This window comes from Primulina tabacum, chromosome 12, assembly GCF_025594145.1.
Source record: "Primulina tabacum isolate GXHZ01 chromosome 12, ASM2559414v2, whole genome shotgun sequence".
NCBI lineage: Eukaryota > Viridiplantae > Streptophyta > Magnoliopsida > Lamiales > Gesneriaceae > Primulina > Primulina tabacum.
In genome coordinates, this window is record NC_134561.1 from 25,573,876 (window position 1) to 25,591,328 (window position 17,453).

At 39.9% G+C, this 17,453-nt stretch overlaps 1 long non-coding RNA gene across 1 annotated transcript; it reads left to right on the top strand.

The window, feature by feature from the left end:
* The first annotated feature begins 1,074 nt into the window (after window positions 1-1,074).
* On the top strand, window positions 1,075-2,403 carry LOC142521220 (uncharacterized). Its single transcript, XR_012814104.1, has 3 exons — window positions 1,075-1,192; window positions 1,594-1,647; window positions 2,263-2,403. It is a non-coding gene; the product is annotated as an uncharacterized LOC142521220 (long non-coding RNA).
* Window positions 2,404-17,453: the final 15,050 nt, after the last annotated feature.

Here is a 17,453-nt window from a genome sequence, read left to right on the forward strand (position 1 = left end):
AAGAAGCAGTTCAGTAATCCGCTATGACTGAACAGATAATATTTGAAGAAGTGCCATCTGAACAACCTTCCATTATTTCAGCTGTTCAGACAACTGAAGCATCAGCTGAACAACCAGTTCAAGAAACAGCTGCTATTTCAACTGATCTTCCACCTGAATCACCTTCGGACTCTGCTGCTAATCCAACTTCTTCTTCTCCACAGCCTCAACAAGCAGCTTTACCAGAAGATATTTTTGAAATGGTCAATCCTTCAACTGAAACAACTGACGAGGCCTTAGTAATCTTCAATCAAGATAACAGAGAGCAGGAACCAGAAACCTCTGGAGCCATGTCTCCTGGCATCTCAATAGCAGCTAAATCATTGTTTGAATAAATTCAGGCGATTCATACCAACCTCGTCAGTATAGTGACTTCCATTCAAATATCAAATCAACCCAATTTTTGCACACTATGAGGTTTGATTCTATAAAGGACAATATCATGGGAGAATTGCAGCAAATTCAAAAGGACGTCACTTCATTATTCCTTCAAATGGATGAACTTCGGAAAGACAGAGTGTCAACTGAAGCTCATTTCCAGACTCAAGCTTTGGTTACAAGACGCCTTGACTTTCTGAAAAACAATATGTCCAAAAGAATGGGATTTACTACAAGATATACTATTGAATGCGGTGTCTAATGTGAGACCTCGAAAATAAAATAGTATTGATGGCATTTTTGTAAATAAGTTGAAAAATATTCAATTTATTTTGATGGCATTTTCGTAAATAAGTTGAAAAATAATGAATTAATTTTTAAGAATAAAATATGACATACCTTGGTCATATGAAATCCAAATGATTTGAAATTTAGATATAACGTAGAAAACTCAAAGATGCAGAAGTTTCATGTTTTGAGTTTTGAAAAATTTGTTCGTTTGACTGGTCCAAATGGATATACCGATATTAAAATATTAAATAGTTTATATTATATTATATTAATATAATATAATATTAAAAAAAATAATAAAAAAAAAAGATAAGATTGAACTTACGTGAAAAAAAGAATTCATTCACAGTAAGCTTCATCAGAAACGTGAGAAGGGACAAAAGAGGGTTTTCGATTTTCTTTTCGATCGTGCGACTTATCGGTTTATCCAATCGACGAACCGACTTCAGATCTAGGATCGTTGACACGAGGTCTTCGATTTGAGGTATAAATTTTATAGTTTTGGTGATGTTTGAAATTCGTCGATTTTTGGAATAAATCCGATAAATTGTTAAATCATACTGGAATTGAAGATTGTTGAATAGTGTATGATTTTAACGAATAAGAGATGATTATAGTGATGTTATTTTGAATTATTCATAATTTATTATAATTAGAAAATTTTAATCGTATGGTTGAGATTGAATAATTATTTGTCAGTTATTATTAATTCTGATAAACATATGCGGTAGAATAACCGACAAGAAACTAAGTTTTGAAGTCGGAATTGAATTATGTTATGATTTTGATTTGATATGAATTTTCAAAGTTTCAACAGATATTTGGAACTTATATTATTGATTTTGGATCATGTTATTGATTGAAATGAATATATTATTGATGTAGATAAAGTATTATACCGATATCTTCAGGCTACATCAACTGGAACGAAGAATTGAGGTATGTTGCGACCGGGTAACATACGACAGGTATCTGTATTATATGATATATGTCGGATTGATTTGATTGATTGGAATGAGAATACATGTCTATATGCCTTATTTGTTGATTGATGTGGCATACATGACATTGAGATTGAGATATCGATGTATAAAATAAATGTTTTGTTAACACACATTGTTTGATGCATACATCGATACATGACATGCACGTTGAGCTATGATCCTTGGATACCCTGATATGATTTGATTGGATTCTGGGGTTTGTGAACACAATTGCTATGTTGGTATTATATGACCCGTAAAGCATAGACAATTGTGGCCCCGATGATTGGATATGAGATTTGGGATTTGATGGCGCTTTGTCGACGCTATCATACGAGTATCCCTTATTGAGGTCGGTGTGCCAGCTCGAGCATTGATTTGATAGCGATTCGTTTGATTCTGACATGTGCTCAGTGGATGGGCATTTGACCTGATATCTCCACGACATACATGCATTGCATACCATATATCATTGTTTAGATACTTGTGGTATATATGATGGTTGTTCCATACGGAGCTTTGCTCACCCCCAAGGGGGGCTGTTGTTGTCTTTGTGTGTGGACAATGGCAGGTACTCCAGGATATCAGGAGACCGGAGAGGATACTTCTGGAGGAAGTCACAGTTTGGGATGAGGTTTATGTTTTGTCTCCCAGTATATATATATGTATTTATATACCGGGGCATGTCCCGAGGATATGAGTTGTGTGTATATGATTGGTTTTGATTATGTGTGGGCAAGTTTATTATGTGATATGAAATACTATTTTTAATATTCAAATAAAATGATTTGGGCTCATTGTAAAGAAAACTTTAAACTCGTTTTCCGCTGTAGTTAATTAACCCTAATCAGATTGCCTTGTAATAACGATTAAGAGCTAAGGGCCCCACACGGAGTGGTATCAGAGCATAGCTGGGAATGATCGATTGAGTCTTGTGTACACGTGAATAGGCACAAATGAATTGTGCGTATGTGTTTGATTTATTTGTATTACTTGCTCCTACTTGATTTGATTCGAGTAAGTATCTGACGAGATTGATGATATGAGATGATGAGATTATGAAATTGTTATTGATTTGTGATATTCATCCTTTGATTGTAGATGGATCCCACAAATGAAAATGCGAGTAGCAGTAATGAGAGGATTGTTGGACAATTTGAAGGATTGTCCATGGATGTAGTGATGGCTCGATTCCAGGATCTAAAACCACCGAGGTTCTTTGGCAATGAGAGTGCTAAAAGAGCTGAAGCCTGGTTGAAGGATATTGAGCATCTGTTTAATATTGTTGAGTATTCCAAGGCTCGAAGACTGAAACTTGCTCTTTATCAGTTGAAGGACCGAGCTAAATCTTGGTGGGAAGCCGCTGAGATTGGACTGAAAGAGGCCAGGATTGAAGTCACCTAGGATGTCTTCAAGGCCCAGTTTTTGGAGCAGTACTCCCCTCCTTCCTATTATACTGCTCAAGAGAATGAATTTAATAATCTGCAGCAGGGAACGATGACTGTTGCAGAATATGCTTCTAAGTTTTCTACTCTGTTGAAGTATGCACCTCACGTAGCTGGGAATGCGAAGGCAAAATATAACAGGTTTGTGAATGGATTACATCCTGCTATATATACTTATATTGTTTCTGGATTGCCTACCAGCTACGTAGAGGCAGTTGAACGAGCCAAGACAGCCGAGACTGGACTTAGGCGAGGAGGTCCACAGTATACTCCTCCACCTCCATTGTCAGCTCAGCAGCCTACTTTGCGGCCGAGAGGTAAGAAGTTCAAGAAGACTGGTACTGTTTCTTCGTCTTCTTCGAGTTCGAGTGGATCACAGCGAGGGAGTCATGTGATTGCTCCCTACTGTAGTCATTGTGGAGGTAAACATACTATCGAGCAGTGTCGAGGTATGTTTGGTATTTGTTATCAGTGTGGGCAGGAAGGCGATTTCTCTCGTGTATGTCCGAACAGGGGTACAACTTCTGCTCAACCCCAGCCAGGATTTAGAGGTGGCCCTAGTACTATGATGAGACCTGCTGTTCCTGTTCCATCTTTTCAGCAGTCGAGTGTCCCACGATATCGAGGACCGGGTGGTCAGAGTGCCCAATTTCCTCCTCAAGTGAGAGTGTATGCCATGACTGAGGATCAGGCGAGAGAAGCTCCTGGAGGCATGATTGCAGGTATTTGCACGCTTTGCGATTATCCTGCACGTGTTTTATTTGATACAGGAGCATCTCATTAATTCATATCTCATGCATTTGTTGCATCTCACGATATTGAATGTACCCCGTTGTATGATATTTTGTCGATAGCCACGCCAGCAGGGAATATTATTTTGTCTGAACAAGTTGTGCATAATTGTGTATTGATATACGAGGATAATGTGATATTTCTGAATTTGATTGTCCACCCAATGCACGACTTTGATTGTATTTTTGGCATGGATATCTTGATGACGAATCGAGCAACTGTGGATTGCGGTCATGGAGAAGTTCGATTTCGACCGATTGATGGACCCAAGTGGAATTTTTATGGCAAGGGTTCCCTAGCCAAAATTCCATTGGTATCTTCCTTGGAAATGTCCCGATTGTTGACTAGCGGAGATGAGGGTTATCTTATCTACGCTATTGATATTTCGAAGAAGGAGTCTTCTTTATCTGAGATTCCTGTTGCGAAAGAATTCCCGGATGTATTTCCCGATGAGATTCCTGATTTTCCTCCTCATCGAGAGGTTGAGTTTAGTATTGATCTTGTGCCGGGGACTGCTCCCATATCTAAAGCTCCCTATCGCATGGCACTTCTGGAATTGAAAGAATTGAAAGAACAATTGCAGGATCTTCTCGATAAGGGATATATTCGACCGAGTGTATCGCCTTGGGGAGCTCCAGTTTTATTTGTTCGGAAGAAAGATGGTACTATGCGAATGTGTATCGATTATAGGCAACTGAATCGGGCTACTGTGAAAAACAAGTACCCACTTCCTCGTATTGATGATTTTTTTGATCAGCTTCAGGGTACTTCTGTACACTCGAAGATTGATCTTCGATCTGGATATCATCAAGTACGATTTCGAGACGAGATGTGCCCAAAATTGCTTTTCGTACGAGGTATGGCCACTATGAATTTTTGGTTATGCCTTTTGGTCCCACGAATGCTCCTGCTATTTTTATGGATCTAATGAATCCTGTCTTCCGAGATTATCTTGACCGATTCGTTATTGTATTTATTGATGATATTCTTGTGTATTCGAAATCGAAAAAGGAGCATGCTAAACATTTGAGATTGGTGCTTCAAATTCTTCGTACTAGTCACTTATATGCTAAATTGTCCAAATGCGAGTTCTGGATGGACAAAGTGATATTTTTGGGCCACGTCATTTCGAGCCTTGGCATATCTGTTGATCCTGCGAAGGTCGAAGCTGTATTGAATTGGCCAAGACCTACGGATGTTCCTGAGATCCGTAGCTTCATGGGTTTAGCTGGATATTATCGTCGTTTTATTGAAGGATTTTCGAAAATAGCTAAACCTATTACTCAACTGACGCAGAAGAATCAACGATTCATTTGGTCAGATGAATGTGAAGCTAGTTTTCTTGAATTGAAGACGAGATTGACCACAGCACCTGTGCTAACTATTCCCTCAGGTACCGGAGGATTTGTTGTGTGCACAGATGCGTCTGGTAAAGGTTTGGGCTGTGTTCTGATGCAACATGGCAAAGTGGTTGCTTATGCGTCTCGTCAATTGAAATCTCATGCAACTTGTTATCCTATTCATGATCTCGAATTGGCCGCCATTGTGTTTGCTCTGAAGATTTGGCGCCATTATTTGTACGGAGAAAAGTTTGTTATTTATTCGGACCATAAAAGTCTGAAATACCTCTTTTCTCAATCTGATTTGAATATGAGGCAACGCAGGTGGATGGATCTCCTGAAGGATTTTGATTGTGAGATTCAATATCACCCTGGATCGGTGAATGTTACTGCGGATGCCCTTAGTCGGAAAGTTTATGATTCTGTTTTAGCCTCTGTTTGTGTCGCCAAAGTACACGAGGATATATGTACTTCTGGCTAGACTTTTCACTCGAATTGAAATTCTGTCACTGTCTCAGCATTGCAAATTGAGCCGAACTTGATATCGAAAATACGAAAGGCCCAACGAAGCGATGCTCAGATCCAAAAGTCGAAAGAACTTGTATCTGCTGGACATCAGTCTGGATTCCAGATTGATTTTCTGATGGTTCTTTACGACTTAATTGTCGGCTGGTAGTTCCTGATGATTCTGATTTGAAATCTACCCTTCTTCGTGAAGCACATTGTAGCAAATACAGTATTCACCCTGGAGGTCGGAAGATGTATTTGACATTGAGACCTCAATTCTGGTGGAAACGTATGAAGAAGGACATTGCTGAGTTTATTTCTAAATGCTTGGTCTGTCAGCAAGTGAAAGCCGAGAGAATGAAACCGGGAGGATTGCTCCATAGTCTTGAAATCCCGAAATGGAATTGGGAACATATTGCTAAGGATTTTGTGACTCATTTACCTCGTTCGCCCAAGGGCTGTGATGCTATTTGGGTTATTATTGATCGGCTTTCGAAATCTGCACATTTCATTCCGTATGAGCGGACTTATCCTTATAAGAGAATGACCCGTTTATACATTGAGAATGTTGTGAGATTGCATGGTGTGCCAGTCTCGATTGTATCTGATCGTGATCCCAGATTTGCTTCTAAATTCCGGGGTAGTTTTCAAGAAGCGATGGGTACGCGTTTGGCTATGAGTAGTACTTATCATCCTCAAACTGATGGCAAAACTGAGCGTACGATTCAATCGTTATAGGATATGTTACGTGCTGTTGTGATGGACTTCAGAATGGGATGGCAAGATGCCTTACCATTGGTCGAATTTTTTTTATAATAATAGCTTTCAGACGAGTATCGGTATGGCACCGTTTGAAGCTCTATATGGGAGACGATGTAGATCACCATTATTCTGGGATGAGATTGGTGAGAGACAATTGATTGGACCTGAAATGATACAGGAAATGAATGATAAGGTTCAGTTCATTCGGCAGCGGATGAAAGCTGCTCAGGATCGTCAAAAGAGTTATGCGAATAAACGAAGACGACCCTTGGAATTCCAGAAAGGTGACGGTGTAAGGTCCAAAATTTAAGACGACGTAATCCAACTGCATGCGAATCTAGGAAATTATGAAAAATTGAGTAATTAATTGATTTTAGTTGCTAATTAATTATGTGACGTACTTGTTGTTATGCTAAATGAGATTTATTTGTCATCATGCAAAAAAAAAATGTATTTTTAGGAATATTCAAGTGACGATCGAGGAACGGGGATCGAGGGCTGAAGAAAACGTAAAATATTTTTATTAAATAATTATTTTTAATTATTTAAAAGATGGTCGATGCTTTTTAGTATTTTTGTGAAATTAAGGGATTTGAGGTGATTTTATACGCCGGGGCGTAAATTTTATCGGTGTTGGTTTTTCAACTAAAATACGAGCTTTTTGGCAACCCGGCTAATAAATTCACATATTTAATTAAAGAAAAACTTTGGTATTATTTTATTTAAATCCTAATTTAACTAATGGGCTTAATTTTATGGCTTAATATACCTAAAGCCTACTTAGGGATTAATTAGTATTTAAAGTGTATAAAGTTGCAAAACCTAGTCTACTTTGCACTCAAAGCCATCGGCCACACTCTTTATTTTCTGAAAAAAAAACTCTCCCCACCCCTCCCATACACACACGGCACTCACCATATCAAGCTAGAAGAGGTTTTCGAAGGTTGAAGCCAAAGTCGTCTCCCGTTCTTCGTCATCAACGGTTTTTCGTGCGTATAAAACGCAAAGGCACACCTTAATCTCCCTTTTCTCATCCATCATATCATATTATGATTTGAATTATTGAATGCATGAGGAACATGAAATATTTTAAGAATTTTCGTAATATTGCATGTATGCTTGAGGGAAAGTGATTTTTGAGTCAAATAATTTGTTCTTTGCATGCTAAGGGGGCTGCAATGATGCTATATTATGTTTAAGCACAGTTTCAAGCAAAACAAAGTCCCACACACACACCCAAGATCGGCAGAAACAAAAGAAAACAGGAAATAAGAAAACTGCATACGGCTGTCTTGGGATAGGGTGATCGGGTTTCATGAGGGAGGGTTGAGCTTGGTCGTGGATTGGGCCGGGGCACGGCTAGGGCATGTCACGGGTCAGGGGGAGAGTCCTAGCCAAGCTAGGACTCATGGTCAGGGCTGGGGAAGAGTCCTAGCCACGCTAGGACTCTACCCGAGAGCACAGCCTCAGCTGTTGCTGCCTTCGCGCGGCTGCAGGCGCTCAGGGGCTCGATGCATGGGCACGGGCTGGGCAAGGGTGGTTCACTAGGGTCCTAAGGTGGTGCACAACACGTTGGTTCAGGGGCTGGGGCGTCGGCTTAGGGTCTAGGCACCAAAACATAGAGTCCAAGCTCATTGAAACTCTCGGCCAACTTATGGGCAGTAGAGGGGACCTTCGTTTTTGGTTTTGGGGAGGGTTTCTTGTTGAAGTTAGAGTCCAGTAGGCTAAATTATTGTGTTGGGCAAGTTTTGGCTCGACTTGGTTCGGGGGTAACTCGTAAAAATTAGAAGTTGGCTCGGGGTCGAAGTTTAGGTGTCAAAATAGGGTTTTAAGTAAAGAAAAATTGGAAAACGGCTCACGGGGGTCGAGTCGGGGTCCATAAGGGCTAAAATAATATAAAAAGACTAAATTTAGAATTTAAGAATTTTATATTAAAGTTTGGTATTTTTCGGGATTAAAACACTGTTAAAACAATTAAGAAAAGATAATTGAAAAAGTCTAACATTTAAGCCAAATAAAATTATGAAAAAAATTCACTCAAGCTTAAATAATTATTTGGGACATGTTAGAGTCATGAAATAAAGAAAAAAGTCGAAAACGTAAAATGTCTAGTCCAGGGGTAAAACGGTCTTTTTAAAACGGGAAATTAGTAAAGGTCATGGCAGTGCCCTAAATACTGTTTTCATGATATTATGATTATTTTTAAATGTATATGAATTGTTCATGATTAAATGATGATTTTTAAATGTCTAAGAGATTTTTATGATTTAAGAAGACATTTAAAATACATGTTGCATGCTTGGTTTCAAAAATGAAAAATGTTGAAGGATGTGAAATAATTGTGACTAATTCGTTAATGTTGGCGACGTCGTAAGGGTTATGGTCCGAGTGGGAGCCCGACGATCGTGTTTCCAACATTGCGAATATGTGGTAACGGATATGTGGTAACGGTTTTGTGGTAACGGAAGAATGGGAATATCGTGAGGGGAAAAGGCCCCAGAGGGAGCCCATTTATGGAAAAAGGCCCCAGAGGGAGCCCCGACGATCGTATTTCTATTCGAATCATGATAGGCCAGGGCCCAGTTGACCGGTGAGAGTGTTGCTGGTATCCCCCGCCGCCCAGTACTGTGGTTTTATGTAGATGGATCCATCGACCCTCATGAGCATGATCAGGAAAGTCACAATTAACGATCTGAATTCAACAAAAGAAAAGGAAAATGTTCATGATCATGTTAAAGGTTTTATGTCATGTCATGTTGAGGAAAAAGGAAAAAGTTAAGGTTTATGATTGCATGTCATGATAAATTATTTTACGAAAATGTTTATGTTTAAAGTTTTATGCATCGTGAAAATATTTACGAAAATATTTATGTTTATGCATCTTCATGAAAACGATATTTTAAGTACAAATATTTTTCACCGTTATATGTTGACTGTATTACGTATTACTCGTTATAAAGATTATGGTGTGTTGAGTCTTTAGACTCACTAGGTGTGATGGATGCAGGTGGTATTGAAGGAGGACTTGATGAGTGATTTGACTGGACTGAAGGCGCACATAACCCGAGGACCAGCGCTACCTTTTCCGCATTATGATTTATGATTTAAGTTAAAGATTTTTAAGATTATTTATTTATGCTTTTGAGAGATTTTTGAGAGGTTTAGAATTGCTTTACTTTTCAAATTATTGCTTTTTAGGTTTGGAAAAACAGTAGACGATTTTACTTTACGACTATTTCACTCGAATTTTTATATACTAGTTGATTGAGCTTTTATTTTAAAAAGGGGAAAATATTTTATGTATTAAGTGAGTTGGCCGAAATATTTAAAAAAAAAAATAAAAATTTTTGTACTTTTAAAGCAATAAAAAGACAGAACGTCTCAGTGGGTATCAGAGCAAAGGTCCTGTAAAGGGTTGTGCCACCATCAGCGCCGAGAAGATCAGTCGTCAAGCCTCAAGTTGTAAGTTTTACTTGCTTTATGTGATTCTATATGATTTAACCCGCATGACGTTATGGATATTATGTTTATGATACATGTTTAATAACTTTTTGAGTAGTATTGCCTTGCATGCTTAAAATGCTAATTAAGTCAGGATGTGTTACATGATTAGAGAACTTAAATTTAAATGCATGTTGGTTACGTTAGAATTTGGAAAACATTCAGATAAAATGCCTCCTAGACGCGTAACCCGTTATCGAGAATCAGGCAGAGAACAGTGTTAATCGCCGAGGGAATAGTCAAAGAAATGCACCACCACCACCACCTCCTCCACCTGGGGATCCTGCTACTCGTGCATTAGAGGGCATGGCTCGCCTCTTCGAGCAGCAGTTTTAGCAGCAGCAGTTACAGCAGCAGCAATTACAGCTGCAGTTACAGCAGATGCAGCAGCAGCCACATAGGCCACCGCATGATATTTATGAGCAGTTCCGGAGGCTACGGCCGAAGGAATTTTCTGGCACCACCGATCCATTTGCTGCTGAGAGTTGCATCCGATCACTCGAGGTACATTTTCGCTATCTGAACATGGGAGACGTCGACCGTGTGAGGTGCACTACTTATCTGCTTAGGGACAACGCTTCTTTATGGTGGGAAGGAGCCGAGCATGGTGTTGACCTTGTTACACTCACTTGGGCACAGTTCAAGACGAAATTCTATGAGAAATACTTTTTTGCTGACGTCAGAAGCCGGATAAAGAGGGAATTTATGACTCTCCGTCAGGGAGACATACCTGTTGCTGATTTTGTGAAGAAGTTCGATAGGGGTTGCCACTTTGTACCCCTTATTGCTGGAGACGCGGAAGAAAAATTTAGGCATTTCAAGGATGGCCTACGACCTACCATTCGGGATAAAGTTATGATGATGCGTCCGGAGAATTATGCTATGGCAGTTACTTATGCATATCAGGCTGAGCAGTCCTTAAAGGACATTGACTTTGAGATTCAGCGCAAGAGGCAGCACTATCAGAATAACAATCAACCCAACAAGAAGCCAAATACGGGTCCTCCTAGACCTCAAGGGCCTCAAAAGCCCCAAGGTCAAGTCAAGAAGCCAGCGCCACCAAAGCCACAGAATCCGGGAGCACCAAAGCCTGCTGAGAGGCAACCATGCAAGGAGTGCAACCGTCTACATCTTGGCAAATGCGAGTTGGGATCATATAAATGTTTCTACTGCAAGGAGGCCGGTCACAAAGCTATTGATTGCCCAAAGAGGAAAGCAGCTACTACGGCCCGAGCTTATGTTATGAATGCCGAGGAAGCTGAGGAAGAGGCAGACACTACACTCATCACCGGTAACACCTAGTCATTTAACATTTTTATATTGCTTATTTCTGCATGAAATGTTAAATTGGTTATTAGAATTGAATTGTGATTAAGTTTCAACCTAAAATAAATTAGGTTGCATGTTCTACTTAGTTGGACTTAGGAGATGATTTTAGAAACCATAGAAAAATGATTCGAATTTTTGTGCCTTATTTTATGTGAAGGATGTTATGATTCAGAATAAAAAGTCTAAGGGCCAAAAATTAAAGAAAACCATAAAAGGGGGTTTCGAAATTATTGGGGGGCCAATATGCAATTTTCGAAAATTTAAGGGACTTAAGTGCAATAATTCGAAAATTATGGGTCAATAATGCAAACTTAAAAGATTTAGGGACTAAAGCGAAACTTCTCCAAGAAATGTTTAAGTTCAACACGAAATTTTCATTCAACTTTGGGAATTAATGATAGTAAATCCTTAAGTGTCAACATCAAAAGAGTTAAAAGACATTTTCACCGCAGGGAGGATCATCATTCTAGGCGTAGCTACCTATGCTTTGCTAGATTCAGGAGCTACACACTCTTTCATATCAGAAACCTTCATCAAAAGACTGAATATTACTCCTCAAGATATGGGTTTGGGTTTCAAAGTTTCGATTCAATCCGGGGATCAGATGCTCACGTCTAAGATTGTTAAGAATCTGGAGCCTCGTTTATTCAGAGATGTTGTTCGGGCAGATCTTATTGTGCTTCCTATGCCCGAATTTGATATTATACTTGGGATGGATTGGCTATCAGCGAATGGAGCTTCGATTGATTTCCGTCAGCGATCAGTATCTATCAGGCCACCCAGTGGTAAATCTTTTGTTTTCGAGGCGGCAAGAAACCAGCAAATGCCGCACATTATCTCTTGTCTATGTGCGAGGAAGCTTATTAAGCATGGATGTCAGACATATTTAGCATGTGTCACTACCACACATGAATCCATCAGCCAGAAGTTAGAAGATGTTGATATTGTGAGGGATTTTCCTAGCGTCTTTCCCGAAGACGTTTCTGGCATTCCGCCCGATCGTGAGGTGGAGTTCTCTATTGACCTTATGCCGGGCACTGTTCCTATATCTAAAGCACCTTATCGTCTAGCACCCGCTGAAATGAAAGAATTGAAAGATCAAATTCAAGAATTGCTAGACAAAGGTTTTATTCGCCCTAGTTACTCTCCGTGGGGCGCACCGGTTTTGTTTGTGAAAAAGAAAGATGGTAGTATGCGTCTTTGCATCGATTATCGAGAGCTCAATAGGGTCACTATCAAAAATAAGTATCCACTGCCAAGAATTGAGGATTTATTTGACCAGTTGCAAGGAGCTTCGATATTTTCTAAAATTGATCTGCGATCTGGATACCATCAGTTGAAAGTCAAGGAGTCTGACGTGCACAAGACAGCATTTCGCACAAGATATGGGCACTATGAGTTTATGGTCATGCCATTCGGGTTGACAAATGCGCCAGCGATCTTCATGGATCTCATGAATCGCGTATTTCAGCCGTACCTAGATCAGTTTATTATTGTCTTCATTGATGACATATTGATCTATTCCAAGAGCAAAGAGGAGCATAGTCGCCATTTGAGGACAGCACTGCAAGTTTTACAAGACAGAAAGCTTTAAGCAAAATTCAGCAAGTGCGAGTTTTGGCTTGACAGAGTGGCGTTCTTAGGCCACATCATTTCTAGTGATGGCGTGGAAGTTGATCCGAGTAAAGTTGAGGCAGTAAAAGAGTGGCCAGTACCGAAGAGTGTCACCGAGATTCGCAGTTTCTTGGGACTAGCTGGCTATTATCGCAAATTCATCAAGGGGTTCTCATCTATTGCTGTGCATTTGACATCTTTGACGAAGAAAAATGCTAAGTTTATTTGGGGATCCGAGTGTTAAGACAGTTTTGACAAGTTGAAGCAAGCCTTGATATCCGCACCAGTGTTATCTATGCCATCGGGGCAAGGGGAGTATGTTCTTTATACCGACGCTTCTAAGCTTGGTTTGGGTGCAGTTTTGATGCAAAACGACCGAGTTATCGCCTATGCGTCAAGACAGCTGAAAATTCATGAAAAGAACTACCCTACTCATGATCTTGAGCTTGCAGCAGTAGTCTTTGCACTAAAAATTTGGAGACACTACCTTTATGGGGAGAAGTGCAAGATATTCACTGATCATAAAAGTTTGAAATACTTCTTCACCCAAAAGGAGTTGAATATGAGACAGCGCAGATGGCTCGAATTGGTAAAGGACTATGATTGTGACATTAGCTACCATCCGGGGAAAGCTAATGTAGTGGCAGACGCATTGAGTAGAAAAGCAGCAGTTATCACTCATTTATCACTCCAAAGACCGTTGTAGTCCAAGATACAGCGGTTTGAGCTTGCCGTGTATGCTAGGGGCGAGGCCCCTAATCTTGCCACATTATCAGTGCAGTCGACTTTGAGAGACAGAATTCGGGATGGACAATCTACTGATGAGCAGTTGCAAAAGTGGAGAGCAAGAGATGAAGCCAAGGGCCGGAATTTATATTCAGTGGTGGATGGTATAGTCCGTTTTCGAGACCGTCTATGGGTTCCTAGTGACGACTCTTTGAGAGATCTTATTATGAAGGAAGCGACACACCATATTCCATTCATCCGGGCAGTACGAAGATGTATAGAGATTTGCAGCTGTTGTATTGGTGGCCAGGCATGAAGAGAGACATCTTGAGATATGTATCCGAGTGTTTGACTTGTCAGCAAGTCAAAGCAGAGCATCAGAGACCAGCGGGAAAATTAAAACCACTCCCTATCCCCGAGTGGAAATGGGAAAATATCACCATGGACATTGTTGTGGGATTGCCAAAGACAGTTAAAGGATTCAATGCCATTTGGGTGATAGTGGATCGTCTTACGAAATCAGCGCATTTTCTACCTATTAAAACGACATTCACCATGGTTCAGTATGCCGACTTGTATATTCGGGAGATAGTTCGGCTGCATGGGATTCGTGTATCCATCGTTTCTGACAGGGATCCGAGGTTCACGTCGTCTTTTTGGAAAAGTCTGCATGCAGCGATGGGGACCAAGTTGTTGTTCAGTACAGCGTTCCACCCTCAAACCGATGGTCAGTCAGAAAGGGTTATTCAGATTTTGGAAGATCTACTGCGAGCATGCGTCATTGATTTCCAAGGCAGTTGGGAACCAAAACTACCTCTAGTGGAGTTCACTTACAATAACAGCTATCAATCATCAATAGGAATGGCTCCTTTTGAGGCACTCTATGGAAGAAAATGTAGATCTCCTATTCATTGGGATGAGGTTGGGGAAAGAAGAGACATTGGTCCAGATGTGATTGAAGAAACAGCTGAGCTTGTAGTCAAGATTCGTGATAGAATGAAGACTGCACAAAGCCGACAAATGAGTTATGCGGATAAAAGGCGAAGGGACTTGGAGTTTGCAGTAGGTGACCACGTGTTTGTGAAGATAGCACCCATGAAGGGTGTTATGCGTTTTGGCAAGAAGGGCAAGCTTAGTCCTAGATTTATTGGCCCATTCGAGATTTTGGAGAGGATTGGGACACTAGCTTATAGAGTGGCATTGCCACCCGCACTTTCTGGAGTTCACAATGTGTTCCACATTTCGATGCTGCGGAAGTACATGTCTAACCCGTCAAATGTGCTTAATTATGAACCTTTTCAACTAACTCCAAATATGTCGTATGAAGAAAGACCTGTCCAGATTCTGGCTAGACAAGAAAGACGATTGCGAAACAAAGTCATTCCAATGGTCAAGGTCAAGTGGTTGAATCACTCGGAAGAGGAAGCTACTTGGGAAACCGAGAGGGACTTGAAGAGTCGCTATCCTGATCTATTCGGTAAGTTCTAATTTCGAGGGCGAAATTTTATTTAAGGGGGGGAGGAATTGTAAGGTCCAAAATTTAAGACGACGTAATCCAACTGCATGCGAATCTAGGAAATTATGAAAAATTGAGTAATTAATTGATTTTAGTTGCTAATTAATTATGTGACGTACTTGTTATTATGCTAAATGAGATTTATTTGTCATCATGCAAAAAAAAAATGTATTTTTAGGAATATTCAAGTGACGATCGAGGAACGGGGACCGAGGGCTGAAGAAAACGTAAAATATTTTTATTAAATAATTATTTTTAATTATTTAAAAGATGGTCGATGCTTTTTAGTATTTTTGTGAAATTAAGGGATTTGAGGTGATTTTATACGCCGGGGCGTAAATTTTATCGGTGTTGGTTTTTCAACTAAAATACGAGCTTTTTGGCAACCCAACTAATAAATTCACATATTTAATTAAAGAAAAACTTTGGTATTATTTTATTTAAATCCTAATTTAACTAATGAGCTTAATTTTATGGCTTAATAAGGCCTAAAGCCTACTTAGGGATTAAATTAGTATTTAAAGTGTATAAAGTTGCAAAACCTAGTCTACTTTGCACTCAAAGCCATCGGCCACACTATTTATTTTCTGAAAAAAAACTCTCCCCACCCCTCCCATACACACACGGCACTCACCATATCAAGCTAGAAGAGGTTTTCGAAGGTTGAAGCCAAAGTCGTCTCCCGTTCTTCGTCGTCAACGGTTTTTCGTGCGTATAAAACGCAAAGGCACACCTTAATCTCCCTTTTCTCATCCATCATATCATATTATGATTTGAATTATTGAATGCATGAGGAACATGAAATATTTTAAGAATTTTCGTAATATTGCATGTATGCTTGAGGGAAGGTGATTTTTGAGTCAAATAATTTGTTCTTTGCATGCTAAGGGGGCTGCCATGATGCTATATTATGTTTAAGCACAGTTTCAAGCAAAACAAAGTCCCACACGTGTACCCAAGATCGGCAGAAACCAAAGAAAACAGGAAATAAGAAAACTGCATACGGCTGTCTTGGGATAGGGTGATCGGGTTTCATGAGGGAGGGTTGAGCTTGGTCGTGGCTTGGGCCGGGGCACGGCTAGGGCATGTCACGGGTCAGGGGGAGAGTCCTAGCCAAGCTAGGACTCATGGTCAGGGCTGGGGAAGAGTCCTAGCCACGCTAGGACTCTACCCGAGAGCACAGCCTCAGCTGTTGCTGCCTTCGCGCGGATGCAGGGGCTCAGGGGCTCGATGCATGGGCACGGGCTGGGCAAGGGTGGTTCACTAGGGTCCTAAGGTGGTGCATAATACGTTGGTTCAGGGGCTGGGGCGTCGGCTTAGGGTCTAGGCACCAAAACATAGAGTCCAAGCTCATTGAAACTCTCGGCCAGCTTATGGGCAGTAGAGGGGACCTTCGTTTTTGGTTTTGTGGAGGGTTTCTTGTTGAATTTAGAGTCCAGTAGGCTAAAGTATTGTGTTGGGCAAGTTTTGGCTCGACTTGGTTCGGGGATAACTCGTAAAAATCAGAAGTTGGCTCGGGGTCGAAGTTTAGGTGTCAAAATAGGGTTTTAAGTAAAAAAAAATTGGAAAACGGCTCACGGGGGTCGAGTTGGGGTCCATAAGGGCTAAAATAATATAAAAAGACTAAATTTAGAATTTAAGAATTTTATATTAAAGTTTGGTATTTTTAGGGATTAAAACACTGTTAAAACAATTAAGAAAAGATAGTTGAAAAAGTCTAACATTTAAGCCAAATAAAATTATGAAAAAAATTCACTCAAGCTTAAATAATTATTTGGGATATGTTAGAGTCATGAAATCAAGAAAAAAGTCGAAAACGTAAAATGTCGAGTCAAGGGGTAAAACGGTCTTTTTACACCGGGAAATTAGTAAAGGTCATGGCAGTGCCCTAAATACTGTTTTCATGATATTATGATTATTTTTAAATGTATATGAATTGTTCATGATTAAATGATGATTTTTAAATGTCTAAGAGATTTTTATGATTTAAGAAGACATTTAAAATACATGTTGCATGCTTGGTTTCAAAAATGAAAAAAATGTAATGATATTCATGATTTTTCTAAAGTGATGTGAATGAAAAATGTTGAAGGATGTGAAATAATTGTGACTAATTCGTTAATGTTGGCGACGTTGTGAGGGTTATGGTCCCAGTGAGAGCCCGACGATCGTGTTTCCAACACTGCGAATATGTGGTAACGCATATGTTGTAATGGTTTTGTGGTAACGG